Genomic DNA, 21455 nt, shown 5'->3' with positions numbered 1-21455 from the left:
AAAGAAAAGCTCGTTCTTACGGAAAAATTTTAATTAACAAATGTAGAAGGAATGATAAAACAGAAAATTACTATTTGGAAAATACCGCAATGACAACGATTTTAAGCAGAAAAATTTGTGGTCAAAAATATGATGAAAAACTGTCACTTACATAGTCTCAAAGTATCTTCCCCAAGATGCTTACTAATTACAAAAAGAAAACCAGCAATATATATATATATAGAATATATATATATATATATATATATATATATATATATACACACACACACACATATATATGGAATATATATATATGTGTGTGTGTGTGTAAGTATCAAGATTATATAAAACAAAGAAAGATTGAGAAACTGTCCCAGACTGGAGGAAGCTAATAAGACAAAACAACTAAAAATATGTATGATTCCTGTTTACATCCAGAAGAAGGACACTGGTGGAACAACTGATGAACCTTGAATAACATCTATAAATTAGTTAATAGTATTATATCAAAGTTAATTTTCTGGTTTTGATACCTTTAAGATGCTAACATCTAGAAAAGGTTACATGGGCATTCTTTGCACTACTTTTTCAAATTTTATGTCTGAAATTATTTCAAAATAAAAAATATAAATGTTAAAATGTCCTATGATATTGAATGGAGATCCTCTTCAATAAGAATTCTCAATAATAATAACTAACATTTGCACCATGAAATGCTTTTTGCTACATTGTCTCATTTGACCATTATCCCACTTTACAAAATATTTTGTGACAGTTCAGAATATGAGAACTGACTCTCAAATCCAAAGTGTTTGGAACAAGAACTAATGTAATATTATTGCCAAATCAGCTGCTTATCTGGTTTTACATTTCTAAAAATGTTTTATGGAGTGGAAATAGAAAGGAAGTATTAATAATAGGTATACAATAGTCCTCCTTTACCCTCAGGGATATGTTCCAAAACCCCTAGTGGATGTCTGAAACCACAGATAGTACCAAACTCTATATATACAACCTTTATATATATATATATATATACACACACACACACACACACACACACACACACACACGCATACATACACACACACATATATATTTACATACACACACATATATAAATATACACACATACATATACATACATACACATACACACATACACTCACCTATCATAAAGTTTAACTTATAAATTAGACCTTATGAGATTAACAACAATAACTAATAATAAAATAGAACAATTATAACAACATACAGTTATGTATATAAAGTTATGTAAAAGTAGTCTCTCTCTCTGATAACCGATCTGGTAAATGACAAGGCTACTAAGTGACTTAAAGGCAAATAGAATATATGGCATGGATGCGCTGGACAAAGGGATGATTCATGCCCTGGGCAGGATAGAGTAAAATTGTGTACGATTTTATCACACTACTTAGAACAGCAAGCAAATTAAAACTTATGAATTGTTTATTTCTGGATCTTCCATTTAATATTTTCAAGCTGAAGTTGACCATGGGCAACTGAAATCCTGGAATGATAAATCGGATAAAGGGGGACTACTGTACGCTAATTCCTTTAAGCAGTTCGGAATAGCTAAAGTGAATTATTTAGTACATGGTTTCACCCGAAGTGAAGAAAAACAATGCAGTATATCCTGGAAATGTGTAACTGAAGAAGAAAGAGAGTCAGATAAACACCACGAACAATAATATTATGAAAGACTATGGAAAGAAAATAGGAAACGGACAAGATAAGATTTTAGGGTGAAAAAGAAATAAAGCAAAGAAAGAAACAAAATGAAGGAAATCAAACTGGAAGAAAGAGAAAAAGAAAAAAGTAGTTAGAGAAAGGATAGAAGCAAGACATCCAACTTCAAAGAGGAAAGGGCCTATCACTTTAAATCAGAACGAAAGTGAATGGGCTGTTGATGTGGTGGCTCATAGCTATCACCTGCTCAAGACAGTTTTAATGTCATTAGAATTGAGAACATGAAGCCGCTAAAACTTCTAAGGGAGTTTAAGGGTAATTTTACTGATACTGAGATGGCATTACAGACACCCAGAGGCATTAGAGGCTGTCAGTCATCACAGGGCAAAGTCCTTTTTTTTTTTTTGAACAGATACTATTAGCTTATTTACATTGTCTCATTTAATCCTCATAAGCCAATACTGCAGTTTTCATCATCCCTGTTTTGTAAATGAAAAAAAATAGGCTCTGAGAAGTTAAGTAACTTGTCCAAAGGTACAGCTACTAAATGAAATCTGCGTTTGGACCCCAGTTCTCTGGACTCTAAAGCCCACACCTTTTTTAATCTTTCATTTATTTGTTTGGTTTCTTTGTTTTTTTGTTTATATTTTCAATTATAGTTAGCATTTAATATTATTTTATATTAGTTTCAGGTATACAGCATAGTAGTTAGACATTTATATAATTTTCCCCATCTGGTACTATAGACAGTTATTACAATATTATTGATTATATTCCCTATGCTGTACTTTACATCGCCTTGACTATTTCATAACTACCAATCTGTACTTCTTAATCCCTTTCCCTTTTTCACTCACCTCCAATACCCACCCCACAATTTGGCAACCATCAGTTTGTTCTCTGTATCTATGAGTTTGTTTCGGTTTTATTTCTTCCTTTATTTTGGTTTTTAGATTGCACATATAAGTGAAATCATATGGTATTTGTCTTTCTCTGTCTGACTTATTTCACTTATTATAATACCTTCCAGGTCCATCCATGATGTTGCAAATAGTAAGAGTTCATTCTTTTTATGGCTGAATAATATTCCATTGTATATACTACATCTTCTTTATCCAATTGTCTGTTGATGGGCATTTAGGTTGCTTCCATGTCTTGGCTATTATAAATAATGCTGTAATGAACATAGGGGTGCATATGTTTTTTTGAATTAGTGAGTTTCTTTGAATACCCAGAAGTAGAATTGCTAGGTCATAAAGTAGTTCTATTTTAAAATTTTTGAAGAACCTCCATACTGTTTTCCACAGTGGCTGCACCAATTTGCAATTCCACCAATAGTATGGCATTTTTCATAGAACTAGAAGAAATAATCCTAAAATTTATATGGAACCACAAAAGACCCCAAATAGCCACAGTAATCTAGAGAAAAAATGAAGTTGGAGTTATCACAATACTTGATATCAAACTATACTACAAGGCTATAGTAATCAAAACAGCATGGTACTGGCATAAAAACAGACACAAAGATTAATGGAACAAAATAAAGAGACCAAAAAAATACCCATACCTATATGGTCAATTAATCTATGACAAAGGCAAGAATACACAATAGAGTAAAGGTAGGCTATTCAATAAATGGTTTTGGGAAAACTGGACAGATACATGCAAAAAAATGAAACTAGACCACTCCTTTATACTACATATCATAATCTCAAATGGATTAAAGACTTAAATGTAAGACCTGAAACCATAAAACTAGAAGAAAACACAGGCAATAAACTCTCTGACATTGGTCTTAGTAATATTTTTTTTTCTGATATATCTCCTTGAGCAGAGAAAATAAAAGCAAAATTAAACAAATGGGACTACATCAAACTAAAAAGTTTTTGCATAGCAAAGCATCAACAAAACAAAAAGACAACCTAATAAATGGGAGAAGACATTTGCCTATAACGCATCCAATAAGGGTTTAATATCCAAAATTTGTAAAAAATTCATGCAACTCAATACCAAAAAATCCTAACAACCCAATTAAAAAATGGGCAGAGGACTTGAACAGGCATTTCTTCAAAGAGGACCTGAACAGACACTTCTCCAAGGAGGACCTACAGATGGCCAATAGACATATGAAAAGATGTTCAACGTCACTGAACACCAGAGAAATGCAAATTAAAATCACGATGAGATATCACCTCGCACCTGTCAGAATGGTCATCATCAATTAATCAACAAACAACAAGTGTTGGCAAGGATATGGAAAAAAGGATTAAAGTATTTGGTCTCCTCATTGACGATGTACTCTGGCCATTGCCTTTCTTGGACCAAGAAGCAAGTGTAGATTTGTAGCAAAAGTCTAGATAAAAAACACTGGCTCCAAGACCCCAGTAAACAACTAACCCACTCCAAATTTCTCTTGAGACCGCTGCCCATCATCATTGCTCTCTTCAGTCTGGTTTCCACACCGCCAAGCAGGTGTGAACAGACTGCAGGAGTCCTGGTGATTTCAAGATAACATTTAAGCTGAAATAGAGTTTACTGACAATATAAATAAGTGAAAAAGCCACAGAATACTAAGTGGCAATTAATAACAGAAGAGACCAGTTTCCAGTACTTATTTTTGTAGTCATAACCTGAATCTGATACTTAAAGTCAAACAAAAAATTAGCAGAGGAAATGAGAGAACAAACTGTTATTTTCTTAAAGTCTCACTTTAAATAGAAGAAGTGTACCACGTTAGCCATGAATGAAGTAAAAAATAAACAATTATAAACCCAAAAGTCATTATGAAAAAGTTATCAACTTAAAATTATTCTAAGAAAGCATTATTTTTATGTGATAAATTGCAAGACATTTAATATTACACCTGATTTAGTCAAAACTTTGAAGAGAATAAAGCAAGATAATAGGATAATTGATCAACCCAGAATACCAAGTTTTGTACCAACCCTTATAAATACCACTCACTAGTGAAAAAAATGTCAGCCATGCTTAAATGTCAGAAATGTGTTAAACTAAACAAACCTATTAATAAAAGATATATCGGGAGTGTAAAGAAAGAACCACTTGTGTTGGACTACAAACATAAAGATTCAAAAATCTGAGACTCAAAATCATATCAAATAGTCTCAGTGGAGAAACAATTCATAAATAAGTTATACAATGATAAAGGCTTTTATAATATGCCACAAGTTCTGCTTTAAGAAAAAACAGTCCAGAAAAAATTTTCAAATAAGCTACCAAATACTAGTTAGTGGCCACCTATCTACCACAAACAGTGCTATACTCGTAGACCTGTAGAGTAATGAATGCATCATTCTAATAAGAGTTGGGGTGCCAGGTTAATAACTATCCAAATGCTGCCAAACAAATGTTCTACGGCTAAATTGTTTACTATAGTTCTCAACAGTCAAAAAAATAACGGTGCGTCCTTGCCTCTGATTAAAATCAATTACAACACCAAATTCAGTCTCTCAGAAAGCAAGCAGGTAGACTGGTTCCTACACAAACTCATTCTAAGGAGAATTCACTGGAAATGTAACAATGGAATAACAAGAAGTTGCAAAGTAAAAGAACTGCCATCTCCAGAAAAAACAGCTAACATCTTTGCTTCAAATCAAAGTTCAGATTTAAGATAAAAATTTATTCTGGTTCATTGGAAATAACAGGCCAGAGGCCTTTGATGCCTGCCCCGAGTCTGTAAACACAGTCCTCATTATTGCAGTTACAATTTATGGGTCAACAATGGTATCAGAATCAATCTCGAATCTCTTAAGCAGTCACAGGATCTGTTCCCTGACAACCTTGACAAACAGCAGCACCAGCTGTTATTCAAAATATCCCAGACTACTAGGAAATATCATCAGCAATTTTAGCGTATTCCACCTTAACATCACACATGTATTTATTCTGTCTCTCTTTTAGTCTTTCTCCCTCCTTTCCTTCCTCCCTCGCTCACTCTCCTCCATTCTCGCCCCTCCAGGCTCATGGTAATATGACCTTTACATATTATTTACTCTTTCCAAATTATTTTAGCATTTCACATTAATAACACAGCTCATAAATGATATCATACACTAATTGCTTGTCATTTCCACAAATAGTTTGACATAATTTTACTTAATGGTTCTTTCTAAGACATTAAGTAAATCTTTATTACAGCAAACAAAAAGAGAACAGCAACAAAAAAGATGCCACTGTTATTACTGCTATGCATTAGGTCAGACTGTTATTTGCTAAACAAATAAGGACTAATCCTTAAAGCCACTAGTGTCCTATTCTTGTTTGAAAATAAATATATTCGAGGCAGAGTCTCAGATGTAACACTGAGCTTCATGCAAAGGTCTCAAGGAAGTCTGAGCATTTAGTGTTCTCTCTTTTGAGATATAGAAGTAACCCCATTTTTCTGAGATCGCATCCTACACTTCAGAACTGGCTGGGAAGGTATGTGGAACAGCATGCTCTGGCATCCCATAGCTCGGTGGCACAAAGGTCTCACTTTGCTCCTGATGAAGAGTCTGTCTCCACCAGCTGAGCCATGTGCCCCACAGCCAACTTGCTCTATTTGTCCTCTGTAATTTTGGAAAAGAGCTCCTCAATGCTTTCAAGCTCCAGTCCCAGGCTCTTGTCAGGGAAGCTAAGGATACTCCCTGGAATGTTCCACAAATTAAACAGTAGAGGATAGGACCACAAACAGTGCGATAATAAAAGCACTGCACAAAAAGAATTCTCCATTTCTCAGCTTTACACAGCAGTTACCATGAGCTGAGGCCTCTTCTCCCCACCCTCCTCCATTCTCTCACTCACCTTCAATGATTATTTGACTCAAGGCAGTGCTTTAATCTCTTTAGAGATTACCCAGGTTTTTAAAAAATTCTTGTTTTTGTTTTCTGCGTGAAATCTCTTAACTGTTAAATACCAACAGATTTATTTATTTTTTGTTTTTCAGGAATATGAACAGGATAAAAATAAGAGAACAATGTACAATCATAGTGTGGATTGAAGACTGAATTGAATGAAAATCTACAGTGAATTGAGAACATTCATATTAAATGGATTTGACACAGTTAATATTATTACAAGGAATTAGCTTAAAATGTAACCAAAAATAGAAAGTATGACAAATTGATTTTAATCTGGTATATTTTTCAACTGCAGAGTTAATCTGGTATATTTTTCAACTTCAGAGTTAATCTAGACTCATAAAAATGATTTTTAAAATGTTAGTTACAGATTCACATGCTCTTTTCTCAGCCATAATTCCTCACCTAAACAATAGAATACAGAAAATCATGAGTGATTCTTTTTCAATTTTGCCAGATGGAACTTAAACAGTACCCTTCTAGTTGCAGACCAAAGGAAGTAATTCATTATGTGAATAGGATGCCTTAGGCTAACATCTGGATTTAATTTTAATTTTATTTGTAAAAATTTTTAATTTAATTTTTTAATTTTTATTTTCTTAGTTTTAATTTTTAATTGGTTTTCTAATTTTTAATTTAAAAAAATTTTAAATTTAATTTAAAAACTTTTTTTAGTTTTAATTTTTAAATGGGGTTTAATTTAGTATTGGGGTTTCATTTGGGTTTTGTTGTCTCAGGGAAAGGTGACTAGGGCAGTGGGGTAAAAAAAACAATCACCAAAAAGCAAGACCTTGTCTGCCTTGTCCTGACTGCATTCTGAAGCAAGTCACCTAAACCACTTTGGACTAATTTTATAAAATTGAAGTAAGATGGTTATAGCTATTTTCTAAGTGAGCTTTTGTTCTGATGTCTGATAATTTCATTCTAAAGGAAATGTAGCATATAACCTTCAACTTGTTCATTAAGAAGGCCTTGCATAGATAATGAACATAAAAGAATATCCAAAACATTTATTTTTTTTAATTCTGTAATTTCAATCTTCTCCTTAAATCTAAATTTTTTACCAAATTCAAAAGAAAAGTTAAACATTTCAATATCATCTCCTTTTCCCCCTTCTCCTGCAGCGATAATAAGGCCCAGATTTACCAAAGAATGGAAAAGAAAGGGTTCCCTTTCACTCCTGGAAAATATCAAGTTAGCTTTGGTTTGCTAGACAAAATTATAGCACCTTTTATACTCATAGTCTCTGAGAGCTTAATAGAAGCACTAGTTTAAAAATTCACACATTAACAGTCCAAGGACTTAATAAACACAAGAAGAAAGACAAAAGGAAAGAATTTTAAGAAAATGATCCTGTGATTTAAGTGATTCCAAAGCAAAATTCATCTCAAATTTGAAAACATTACCAGAGTTCTTGAGACGGCCCTGGATGAGTCATTCTTACTGAATGGACTCTATCCTTAACCTGACCCAAAATACACAAGGCCAACCCAAGTGCAGAAGGCACCAGAGGGGGAACAGGAAGTACTCATGTCACTCATCATTATGCGTAGAACTGTTAAGCAAATGGTATGTCTTATCACAGAGAATCGAATCAATGCATTTAATACCTTAATTTTAGCATTTATCTGAACATAAGAAATGTCTAGTTACATTGAATGAAAACTTCTGTAAACTGTTTCATTAAAAATATGACTGTCATCAGGAAACTAGTAACTTCATACTCAAAGGAACTATTCCTAGTATGTCTTCAAGTTATATTTGCACATTGCACTAACAGAGATGAGGCTGAGATTTTTACTGATTGTTTTTTGTTTTTCGGTTTTTTTTACTACATAATATATAGTGCAGGGAGCTCGAGGCTGTTCTCTTCTATGCATCATAAGCACCAGTTGTCATCTAAGAATAGATATTGTTTCCATTTGTGTTACTAAAACAGCAGAAAGTATATGACTTTATTCCCAATTTCCCAGACAACTATAAAATATGAAGTTAAAACTATCTTTTAACCTCATTAGCTAGTTTGTTTCTCAATGGGGATGTTCTTGGCACTTGGGAAGAGAAAATTCTTTGTAGTGAGAGACTGTCACACACATTGCAAGATGTATGGCATTCTTGACCCCTAGATATGAAATGCCAGTAGCTTCATCCAATCATTGTGATGACCAAAAACACCCTTAAAAATTTTCAAATGCTTCCTAATGAGTAATCTGCCCATGCCCACAAACCCACAGCTAATGAAAACTAGCCCACTGGCACATGAACTCTGTCAAGGAAAGGTCAAACATCCATTTTGTGAGCCTTGCCAATGCATACACATAGGCACATTCTTATCAATATTGCTCAAAAGGAACACACTACCATTTAATAATAGACTTTTTCAAGACTAGAACAATCTAAGAAAGAATTTACTTCAACTCCCTTATTTTACAAATAAGGAAACTAAGGTCCAGAAAAACTAAGTGGTTTGCCTGAGTTCATAGATGCTAATTCATACTAGAAGTAGAATCAGAGCACACATCCTCCTAGCTGTTTTCCCTTTCTATTCTTCTCCAACCATAGAATGAAAAGTAGAGAAGGATCTTTCAAAGCACCTCTCAAACTACTCTTTAAATATGAAATTTTATCTATGGTGAGCCAGCAGGTAGATGTTCTTACTCTTCAAATTCATTTTTCCTAACACTTTAGTCCTGAAAAATATTTTCACATGCCACTAATAACTTTTAGAAAAGTTAATATGTAACTATTGAAAAACTGCCTTTTAAAAATCCAAGCGAATATTCTTTTAAATGGAAAAGAAAGTCCTCAAGTCTTCTCTAGTGAATCTGGATGCTGTATTTGCAAAGAGGCTACTTTTAAGTCTTAAAGTAAATACACCCTCCAACCAAAAACCAAATACCACAGTAAATTACTTTAAATGCAATAATGAACAAAGGCTGGTCAGTGCAACATTACCTGCTCTCTCTTTAAAGTAATGGTATACAATCAATAAAGATCTTAAAAACATTCATTGTTTTCTTTGAAGGGAAAAAAATTCCCAGTATAAAAACTGTTATCACTTCCATTTTTCCAAACAGATTTTTTATCTCAGCATTACTTTCACATTAATTTGACTGGCAATATCTTCTTGATTATACGTGTTTTTCAAAATAAATATCTCAATTAATAAAATATTAAATGCAGTTTTTAAATTCTTAATTTCATTCCTAATTTTACAGCTGTTCAGGCATCTGGATTATTATCATTAAAATGTTTCAAACTGAACACAAATTCAATATTTAGGTCTCAGGGCTACTCAAAAAGAATGTCAGTTTTTATTTTGTAGTTCTAGAAGAAAGTACAGTATCTAACTACTGAGTGTCCGTCTACATATAAACTAATTGACATCTGTGGGACTTACCCACCTGCACTATGAGCAAGTAGCATAGAAAATAGAGGAAACAACTACACAAAACCAGTCATACAACACAGGACAGCATTTTGTGGAGAATAAAAAGCTTTACGTCAAACAATAAAACATGTACTTTTAACCACTCGTAAGTAATTTAATGTACCCTTATCTAATTTTTTCATGGTTTCCAAGTGCCAATTTTGAATATGTAATTGTCCTTAATCACCTGGAGGCCTTGCTAAAATGCAAAAGGATGGCTCCCCGTGGGGCTCAACAATTTGCATTTCTATCAAGTTCTCAGATGAAAATGATGCTGCAGGTTCTGGGACTACACTTTGAAAAATGCTACTTCACAAGATTTTTAGAAGTACTTTTTTTCTGACAGCTATTAATAATCAGAAGCACATTTTTCATTTTTACCCAATGTTCAAAATGTGCGCGCGCACGCACACACACACAAACATAAATTAAAACATAAGAAACAATTTTTTTTTACTACATATAATGAACGCCAATTTATTTCTATTCTATTCTATTTTATTCCTTTTCACTGAATAGCATTGGTCATGAACCACTAATTTGATTTCATGACCCCTGATAGATGAAGACCTACAGTTTGAAAAATACTGCTCAGGATTCCATGTTCATCATTTAAGTTAATAATAATAACTGTTGACATGTATTGATACTTACTAGGTGCCAGATACCCTTCCAGTCTCTTTCCAGGCATTACTCAATTCATAAATTAAAAATGCATAATAATGTTATGAAATAAGTATTATTAAAAACTCATATTAACAGAAAGGAAATCTGTGTTCCTTGCCTATAGCCATGCTACCCTGAACAAGCCAGATCCCATCTGATCTCAGAAGCTAAACAGGGTTGGGCTTGGTTAGTACTTAGATAGGAGACTACCTAGGAAGACCAGGTGCCGTAGGCATAAAAAGTAAAAAAATAAGGAATTGTAAGCTGACAAAGTCCTTGCAATCTGTGAGGTCAACCAAGGGTTGCCTCGCCTAAAAAAAAGAAAAGAAAAAAGAAATCTGTGGTCCAAGGCTAATGCAACTTCCCCAGGGTCACAAGGTTTATGCATATCAGAACCAGGTTGGAACACAGGTCTAATTCTAGAACATAATGGTAAAGATTGCTCGCTTAAAATGAGGTATTTTAGTTTTGAATCCCAGATCTACCACTTAGTGGCTGTGTGATTTTGATAAGTTACTAAACCTCTCCAAGTTTCAGTTTTCCCAATAAGCAAATACAGTAAATTTTCTGGATACAAAATAAATGTTCAAAAATCCATAGCATTCTTATACTCTAATTATGAATTATCAGAAAAAGAAGTGGAAAAAATAATTCCTTTTGCAATTGCAACAAAAAGAATAAAATACCTAGGAATAAATTTAACGAAACATGTGAAGGACCTATATAATGAAAACTACAAGATCCTATTAAAAGAAATTGAAGAAGATACAAATAAATGGGAAGATATTCCATGTTCTTGGATTGGAAGAATTAACCTAGTTAAAATGACTTTATTATCTAAAGCATTATACAGATTTAATGCAATCCCCATCAAAATCCCATCGGCATTTTTTAAAGAAACAGAACCAAAAAAATCATTAGATTTGTATGGAAGCACAAAAGACCCCAAACTCCCAAAGCCATCCTGAGGAACAAAAATGAAGCTGGAGCATCACTCTGCCCAAATTCAAATTATACTACAAAGCGACAGTAATCAAAACGGCATGATATTGGCAGCAAAACAGACACACAGACCAGTGGAACAGAATCGAGAGCCCAGAAAAGTAAGCTCATACTTATATGGACAAATAATTTTTGACAAAAGAGCCAAAAACATACAGTGAAGCAAGGAAAGTCTCTTCAATAAATGGTGCTGTGAAAACTGGAAAGCCGCATGCAAAAGAATGAAACTAGACTGTTGTCTATCACCACACACCAAAGTTAAATCAAAACGGATTAAAGACCTGAATATAAGACCTGCAACAATAAAATGCATAGAGGAAAACACAGGAATGAAACTCAAGGACCTTGGACTTAAAGAGAATTTTATGAATTTGACCTCAAAAGCAAGGGAAGTAAAAGCTAAAATAAATAAACGGGACTACATCAAACTAAAAAGCTTCAGCTCAGCAATAGAAACCATCAACAAAGTAAAGAGACAGCCATCCGAATGGGAAAATATATTTGCAAGCAACGCCTCCAATAACGGCCTAATTTCCAAAATATACAAAGAATTCATACAACTCAATAACAACAACAAAAAAAACACAAATGATCCAATCAAAAAATGGGCAGAAGACCTGAACAGACACTTTTCCCTAGAGGACATACAAATGGCCAACAAATATATGAAAAGATGCTCAACATCGCTAGGTATTAGGAAAAAGTCTCCTTGTTCTTTTATATCTTCTAACTTTCCAGTTGTCCAAGGGTTTATGCTCTTAAGCACAAGGAAAAATAAACAGGGTGATATGTTTCCCTCAGAAAGGCAATGGTATACCGAAATAGGTGCGGGATGAAGAATCAGAAGAGTTCAGTCTTGACTTCACATTTATTATCTGTGTCATCTTTGAATTCTAGTTTGTATATCTGTAAAATGGAGTGGTAAAACCTAGCAGGTTATTGTGAAAATTAGGTGAAATAAAGTATATGCAGTTATCTTGTATAGAGATACCACAATGAGATATCATCTCACACCTGTTAGAATAACTATAATCAACAGGACAAGTAATAACAAGTGTTGGAGAGGGTGTGGAGTTAAAAAAAACCCTCATACACTGCTGGTGGGACTGCAAATTGGTTCAGCCACTATGGAAAAACTAAGAATTTATCTACCATATGATCCAGCAACTCTCTACTGGGTATTTACCTCAAAGACTTGAAAACTCATATCCGAAAAGATATTTGCACACCGATATTCATAGCCACATTATTCAAGGTGGTCAGGACATGGCAGCAACTGAAGTGTCCTATGATAGATGATTGGATAAAGAAGCTATGGTACATATATACAATGGAATATTAGCCATAAGAAGAGATGAAATACTGCCATTTGCGACAACATGGATGGACCTTGAGATAATTATGCCAAGTGAAATAAGCCAGACAGAAAAAGTTGAAAATCACATATCATTTTTATGTGGAATATAAACCTAAAAGCAACAAACAGGCAAACAAACAGAGACTCATGAACATGAACAATAAACTAGTGGTTACCAGAGGGTAGGGTGGGAGGGGGAAGGAGGGAAGTAGATGGGATAAAAGGGGTCAAATATGTAGTGACAGAAAGAAATCTAACTATGGGCGGTGAACACACAAAGCAATATATATATGCCTTACTGTTGATTTGTACACCTGAAACTTACTGGATTTCATTAACCAATGTCACATAATAAAAATAAATAATTTTTTTTAAAATGGAAAAAAAATAGAAAAAACTGTGTAGAGCAGGAATGAGATGACCTTATTGAATGTCAACTATAATTCAATTTAATTTCTTTCTCTAATTAAAAGGATAAGAACCACACAATTCCACTCATATGTGGGATATAAAACAGAAAGCAACAAATGAACAAATAAAACAAACTCATAGACACAGACAAGATATGATGGTTACCAAAGGGAAAGGGGTTTGGGCAGAACACGAAGAGGGTAAAGGAGGTCAAAATATGTGGTGACGGAAGGAGACTAGACTTTGGGTGGTGAACACGCAATGCATCGTACAGATGATGTATTATAGAATTTCACACCTAAAAGTCATATGATGTTATTAATCAGTTAGTCCAATGAATTTAATTTAAAAAATAAATATTTAAACACTTTTTGTAAAAAAAAAAAAGTTTCAGTTTTTCCATTTATAAAAGAGAGATAATAATAGGGCCTACTTATGTGGGAACTGTGAGGATTAAAGGAGATAACCCATGCTAAGTGCTTGGCATAACTAGCATGCAGCAAGGCTTCAATAATTGTTATTTATTATCAGACAGAGACTGAATTCTTTTTTTCACATTTACTTATTTATTTATTTAATTTTTATTTTTCAATTAGAGTTGTCATTCAATATTTTTTATATTAGTTTCAAGTATATAACATGGTGGTTAGACATGAATTCTTACTTGCCGCATCCTCCACTCCCACTCTTCTCTTGGCTTCTAGTTGCTAGTACTGTTTCTGGATTTGCATTTTCTCCTGATTCCTTGGCATCTGACATTTGTTATCCTATGACCTTGCTTCTGCCCTTCTCTCATCCATCCTCCTCCAGCAGCTCTATCTGCTGTGCAGTTCTCAGAAATCTGGATTCAAACCATTTCTTGTGGCCTCTGCCTGTCTCTAGGTACTAAAGACCAAGGCTCCCCCACCGAACCTGCCAATTTGAACCCAACCTCAAAGATACAGAAAAGTTATTCCATGATGAAAGTGTGAATTGTTACCAAAAAAATGAAATTTCTAATCAGCAAGTCACAAATGTGAGAAGGCTGAGGCCTTCTGTATACCCCATAGATACCTTTATATAAAATCATCAACATTGCACTTGGCCATTTCAAAATAACAATTAAACCATAAACAAAAAACAAAATGGAACTCTGAAGGTGGTACTCATGTAGCTAAATCCTAGGCTTATGAAATTAACTGGAATAAGATAACAGCAGGCTCTTTTTCTTGCTGGAAGTTCCTTCATATGAGAAATTTTAAAGCTAGATATTCCCAACACAATGAAACAATCAAAGACAACCCCTCAAGAAGGATGGAGAATCCTCTTCTCTAGATATCTATAAACAGGAGTGTGATGCGCTTTAACAATTCCTGTGATTAATGCCCTTCCTTGAGAAAGACTCGCTTGAAAATCTCTTTCTCTATTGCTAATTTAATTTCTGTTGCCAGTGAGTACTGCCACCACTAACCCAATTTTTTCCCCCTTTTTAGTTGCTATCCCCAACAAAATCATCCTTTCCTTCTATCTTTCAGCTTTCCCAAGTTGGGTCTCTAGTCCCCAGACCCAGGACCACTTCTCCCCTTCTCATTCCTCTACTTCAACTATCACTCACACTGTTGCTGGGGCATGTGTTCCCATGTTTGGGAATTAAGTAATGAGGACAGATCACAGAAGCCCCAAGGACCATATTTTTTTCTGTTTACCTTTCACCGGAAAGTAAAGCCTGGACTAGCTGATCACTATAGATAGATTCAGTTACTGGTCCGTGGTAGCTGGAATTTCTTTTCTCATAACAGAATCTTGATAGTAGTAACCCATTCCAGAAGCCTCAACTCATTGGCGCAAGAATGCTGTCGTCTAAATGAACCACAAGAGATACCAGACAAGAAAAAGCTAAAGGAGTTCATCACCATCAACCAGTATTACAAGAAATTTTAAAGGGACTTCTTTAAGAAGAAGAAGAAGAAAGATCAAATATATGAATAATAAAGAGGTAATAATTACATACCTATCAACAATTACCTTAAATGTAAATGGAATAAATGCTCCAATCAAAAGACACAGAGTAGTAACTGAATGGATAAGAAAACAAGACCCAAATATACACTGCCTACAAGAGACCCACTTTAAATAGAAAGACACTCATAGACTGAAAGTAAAGGGATGGAAAAATACATTTCATGAAAATGGAAACAAACAAAAAAAGAGTAGCAATACTTACAGCAGACAAAATAGGCTTTAAAACAAAGGCTATAACAAAAGACAAGGAAGGACCCAGCAATTCCACTTCTGGGCGTTTATCCAGAGAAACCCGAAACACTAATTTGAAAAGATATATGCATCCTTATGTTCGCTGAAGCATTATTTTCAATATTTAAGATATGGAAGTAACCTCAGCATCCATCAACAGATAAATGGATAAAGTAGTACATATATACAGTGGAATATTAGCCATAAAAAAAAAAAAGAGTGAAATTTTGCCATTTGTGATAACTTGGATGAACCTAGAGGATATTATGTTATGTGAAATAAGTCAGACAGGGAAAGACAAATACCATATGATTTCACTTATATGTGGAACCTAAAAAACAAAATAAATGAACAAACAAAACAGAACCAAATGGAGAACATTTTGATGGCTACTAGATGGGAGAGGGGTGGGGAAGATGGGTAAAAAAGGTCAAGGAGTTAAGATGTACAAATTGCCAATTTTGTGAAGTACAGCACAGGGAATATAGCCAATGATATTATAATAACTATGTATGGTGTCAGATGGGTACTAGACTTATGAGGGTGATCATTTCATAAGTTATATAAATGTCTAATCACTAATCACTATATACCTGAAATTAATATAATATTGAATGTCTACTATAATTCAAAATAAAAATTAAAAAAAAAAAAAATAAATAAATATAGATATATATACAGGAATGGAGAATCACCCTAAAATGAGGCTTGTGACACTGGACAGTATGAACACAAAGGGCATCAGTAGAACATCTGTAGTCTAGTTCTGCCACTGATTAGCTGTACAACATAATGAAAATCACTTACTTTTTGTTCGCCTCAGTTTTATGAACTATAAAAAAATTATAAATAAATTAACAAACAAACAAACAAACAAATGAATGAATGGATCACAAGAGAACTCCAAGGTCAGTTTACGGAGATCACGTTGAGACCAGGGACTATACTGTATGTCAAATCCATGGACTACACAGACTACGTGTTAATCTAACATTAATAACTGAAGGAGAAAAGCACTGAGAAGAAGGCCACATAGTAAAAATAGCAGACTATTTGGATGCAGGTAGACCTGATTTTGATTCTCAACTCCATTTCACTTACTAACTATATTACCTTGGGTAAGCTTCTTTATTGCTCTGAGCCTAAGCATTCTCATACAGTGAGAATGACGTCTGAATTAGGTATAACATAGTTTACTTTTAGGATTACTAATTACTTCTAACTTCTGGAATTATATATAATATACAAAAAACATCTCGTAGAGTGCTTGGAACTTATACATACTTAATTCATTAGAGTGTTTATCGTTATCAAAGTCTGTGAGACTCAAAGAGAAAATTTTCAAAACAAAATCAGAGCTATTTTCCCCCCTTGGGGAAGTTTTTAAATGACTTTGTTTTTCTGAAGACTCGATTTAACAAGCAGAAACAGCCTTAATTACAGCTCCATAAGCCTCAATTTATTGATAGATTTCATTTGTTTTAAAAAAAAAAAAAAGCTTTTTCTTGTTTCTCAGAGATATCTCTAAAGTCACTCCTCTATATATTTTTGATATACATGTTGAAAATAACTCACATGTTTGGGCTTATATCCACTTTCAAAATAGTTCAGATATGATTTTCTAAGGTTTTCAAGAAATGTAACATTTGGGGCAAGGCCATTTTATCCATCAGGGAGTATAAAAACAGTACCTAGAATGTTTCAAGGAACTACACACACATGCACAAAAAATGATCTGAAAAAATTATCGGCTCTAAAATACTAGCCTGTAGCTACAAAATAGAAATTTTTAAATATTTAAATACAAGTGTAAAAAGCGTTTAAAAAATACAAAATGAAGGTAAATCAAACTATTTCCATAATAGATTTGAGTTACTTTATTTCAAAGGTATAGAGATGATAATATGCATTAAAGTAAGGCTAAAAGGATATAAATCATGTCATGAGAAAACTTTGACTAAGGTGCAGTTGAGAATCAAGTTTAAGTTCTGAGCTTCTTGGATGACAAGCCAAAATGAGAAACCGGTGATTTCTTAGTCTCTTTTTACTTCTAACAAAAGAAATAACACCAGTTATTCAAAAGTAACACACTTTTCAAAGCAGTAAAAGCAAACATGAATTTATGGAGCTCTTTATATAAGGAATACTGAAATACATAACAAAAAGTGCCAAGATATTTTCCATGCAGCCTATCTCTTTTGTATTGACTTTCAGTAAAAATAGAGTATTATATTAAAGCATAATGTAATCAAGATAATGTAACAAAAGGTGTTGTAATGTTATTAGGATAGGTTAATTTGTAATCATGTAATTTGATAAAAATAGAGAGCATGGAAGATTTAGAAAACTGACTATTACTCTTAAATATCAATACTTGCTCTTCCAGTCTTCTCAGAGATACCACATTAGAGCAACTTAAGCTTAATATCCCTGGCCAGTGCCAGAAACACAAGTATGCATTCTTGATTGAAAAATTATCCCCGTGCTAAACAGTAGGTATGCAAGTGACAACAGTACACTGCTTTGAAAATGAAATGAGCTCGCTTGAATTTTTAGCTCAAATGGAGTGCAACCTCACCTTTTCTACATGTTAGGCAGCAGAAATAACCATAGAAATCGAGTGTTTTTTTGTTTTGTTTTTGTTTTTGTTTTTTTCAGAAAGAAACTCTGGCTTTGCCTGAGTGCACAAAAGAGACAAAAAGAAAATTAATATAAGAAAGAATCAGTAACATGAAAGAAAGTGCCCCTCTTGAATTTCCTCCCTTCCATTCACTTCCACATTCTCCTTTAATTAAATACAATTTTCCTCAAGCACTAGCACTCAAGATAATTATTAAATAGCCAAAATTACTATTTTTATTTCATTTGATTAATTAAAATTATTGCCCATTCCACGGGCAATAGAATCTCCAAATTTAACTCCATTATTAGTCCTCATAGCCAAATCCAAGACCTCCCACTAGGATTTGCTAGAGTACAGATTTTATAGTATCATATAAAAACAAAAAAACAGGTTTGGAAAATTTATATCTACTATAACTATTCTATTATCTTTAATCTTAAGTATATTTTGTGAATTCTAAAAGAAAAAGATAATTCCATAGTAGTTTTTTGTTACATTTTGCTTTTACTTTATAATTGCAAAAGCACAATATTTCATTTATTGTAAGAATTAAATAGACATGTGTGGACTGGTCTGGAAATTGAATTAGGTTTTGTAGCATTATTACTTTTGGAAAATGAACTGTGAGTCCAAATAGACATTTTTCAAATGGACTCTTGAGAAATAACTATCTGCATAAATTGGAGTCTACTAGTATTTTATTTATTCATGACTTTGCTTGCTCGTTTATTAAAGAAACATTAACAGGTGTCTCCTATGTATCTCATACACTAAGCTGGGTACTAGGATACAGGTGGGTCTCCAACTACTAATGTGCCCATTAAAGAACTCACTGTAGTTGGTTAAGGGGGAGACACATAAAACTATTATTCAAAATATGTTCAAAACACCATGAAAGAAGACATGATGAAATGATTAATTCTTCCTGCATGAAACCAGATAAGTTCTATGAAAAGAAGTCACACTTGAAATGGACCACCAAGAGTCAAGAGAGACTTCCAAGAACAGGGAATTCTGAGAGAATGAAAATCCATGAACAAGAAATCAAAAGTGTGAACAGTAGGAGCCCTTCGGTAGGAAGAGGAAGCTAAAAAGGAAGGGCTTGGAAGAGCTTTTAGTCACTATAGTAAAAAGTTTAGAGTTAATGTTATAGGTCATGGGGATCCACCAAAGGTTTTAGAACAAGTAACTTACACAATTAGATCTGTACTTTATAAAGATTAATTGTAGCAATAGCACAGTAAAATGAAGATGCTACTTAAAAGCACACATGTACACAATAACCTCCAAAAATCAAACATTTTTTGACTCATCACAATAATTGTTCTACTTCCAGATGTTCTTTACCTTAGCTGCTGAAATCATCATTATCTTGTAAAGTTTGAGTTCATGTAACAAAGACAGATAGATGGGTTATCATTTCGAGACTCAATATGAGGCTCCAACTCTTCACATAAAGAGCGTTAACTTCATAGCTAACTTGACTATTCATAATTTTGTTTTTTAAATACCTTTCTCCATTTAGGAGAACTCTTAATCTGTTAGCCATGGATTGAAGAGTAAACAGGCACTTTTTAAAATTTTAAATCTCTTCTGCTTTTTTCCTCAGTAAATTTTATTAGTGTAGAATGGATACTTCAGGTTCCTGTTATCATCAACCTTCTTCACACCCATGTGTAACCAACTGGGTGGTTGTCCCTTCTACTGGGCTCCAAACTGAAGCTCTATCCGCCTCCTCCATATTGTTTTTCCAAACCACACCAACAGCCAGAAAATACCACAGAATAACTACAGGTAACTGAGATGGTCCCACAGCACTGGAAATCTAAGAACAGGAACCAAATGCATGGCCTGGACTTCACAGCAGCTCCTCCTGCTTTCAGCCCTGCGAAAGCAACCTGGGCACTAATAGAGCAAGAAAGAAAACATACTTCCTTGGCCAATAGGTCACAGTAAAATTACTCAGGGCGCTGTTGGTAAACATCAAATAGGCTTTGGCCAAGACAGCAACATAATCAGACTCAAACCACTTATTACCACCTGCTGCACATTCCTTACTCTTCTTGCCCCACCCCTTACTTTCCTTACTTACCCCCCCGCCCCGCCTTCACCCTGGAGAATCCAAAATCCCACAGTAAATAAAATCATGCCCGGATGAAAACTCTCAGAACTTGGGCCATTACTATCCCAAACAAAACCTGAAAGGCTTTCACTGGGGATTTCAGCCAAGAACACTTTTCACTTTTATGCTTAAAACCATGTTCTTGTCTGGAAAGATGCATTGCTATTTGCTCTGCAGTGATTTTTTTTTCTTGAGAACTTACTTCTTCTCCCACTTACTGTCAAGTTTGTATTTTCAAAATGATTCTAATTCACGGTGTATACTACAGCCCAAAAGAACATCACTGAGAAACCATCCCCCTCTCAAATCCAAACCCCTGAGATTATGTAATAAAACTAAATAATATAGTTGAAAGCCAAAGACAGACTGAATTTCAACCGCCTTTCACATGTAGAAAGGATTACAGATTTTCATTCTTTTTATCATGCTGGTTGTGTATTTCTTAATCATACCTCAAACTAAATTACAGATCTGAAAAACTCAGTTTATCCCTTCTTCCCACTTAAAGGTCTTCCACCAAGAACATACCATAACTCTTCTCAATGTTATTTACTTTAAAATTTTGTTAATATCTTGATTCTCCAAGATGTTTAAGGTAAATTCTCTGACAACTTAGCAATGGCTATAAAGAAAACAGATGTCAGGACTTGCTACCTGAAGAGAAGGCAAAAAGGGGAATTATATATGAATGGGCTCTCTTAGAACTTGAAATATCCCCAGAGAAGGGGAAGTACTAAGAAATTTAAAAGGGAGAGAGAGATGTTAACAAGTTTTATATGGCTTTATACTTGTTTTCTGGCTTTTTCTAATATATTAATGTTCTGTGTTTTATGTTTTATGATGCCCAGTTTAATACCAACATCCATTCTTGCCCTTAAGGACTGGTTTTCCATGCTAATGAGAATCAGGGGACAGATTGTTTGAATTTAATCCGTCTGTCCATCTTCTCAGTAATTGAGTAAAGCTCTTAACTCTACTGTAAATATCCCTGGATTTCAATTAATTTGTCTTACTTGGTGGACACAGCAACACATATTGTTTTACTTATGGAAAAGCAAACC

The 21455-nt window shown here is 33.9% G+C and overlaps 1 protein-coding gene and 1 pseudogene across 1 annotated transcript in view; one reads left to right on the top strand and one right to left on the bottom strand.

Annotated features, from left to right (window-relative positions):
* The window catches only part of ARHGAP24 (Rho GTPase activating protein 24), a 436021-nt gene that overhangs the window by 410338 nt on the left and 4228 nt on the right, over positions 1-21455 (bottom strand). The window lies entirely within an intron of this gene.
* Positions 10764-10882, top strand: LOC120588398 (uncharacterized; annotated as a pseudogene).

This window comes from Pteropus medius, unplaced genomic scaffold (genome assembly GCF_902729225.1).
Source record: "Pteropus medius unplaced genomic scaffold, Ma_sr-lr_union100, whole genome shotgun sequence".
NCBI classification, from domain to species: domain Eukaryota; kingdom Metazoa; phylum Chordata; class Mammalia; order Chiroptera; family Pteropodidae; genus Pteropus; species Pteropus medius.
The sequence above is the reverse complement of the archived record's forward strand: the minus strand, read 5'-3'. Positions and strand labels throughout refer to the sequence as shown.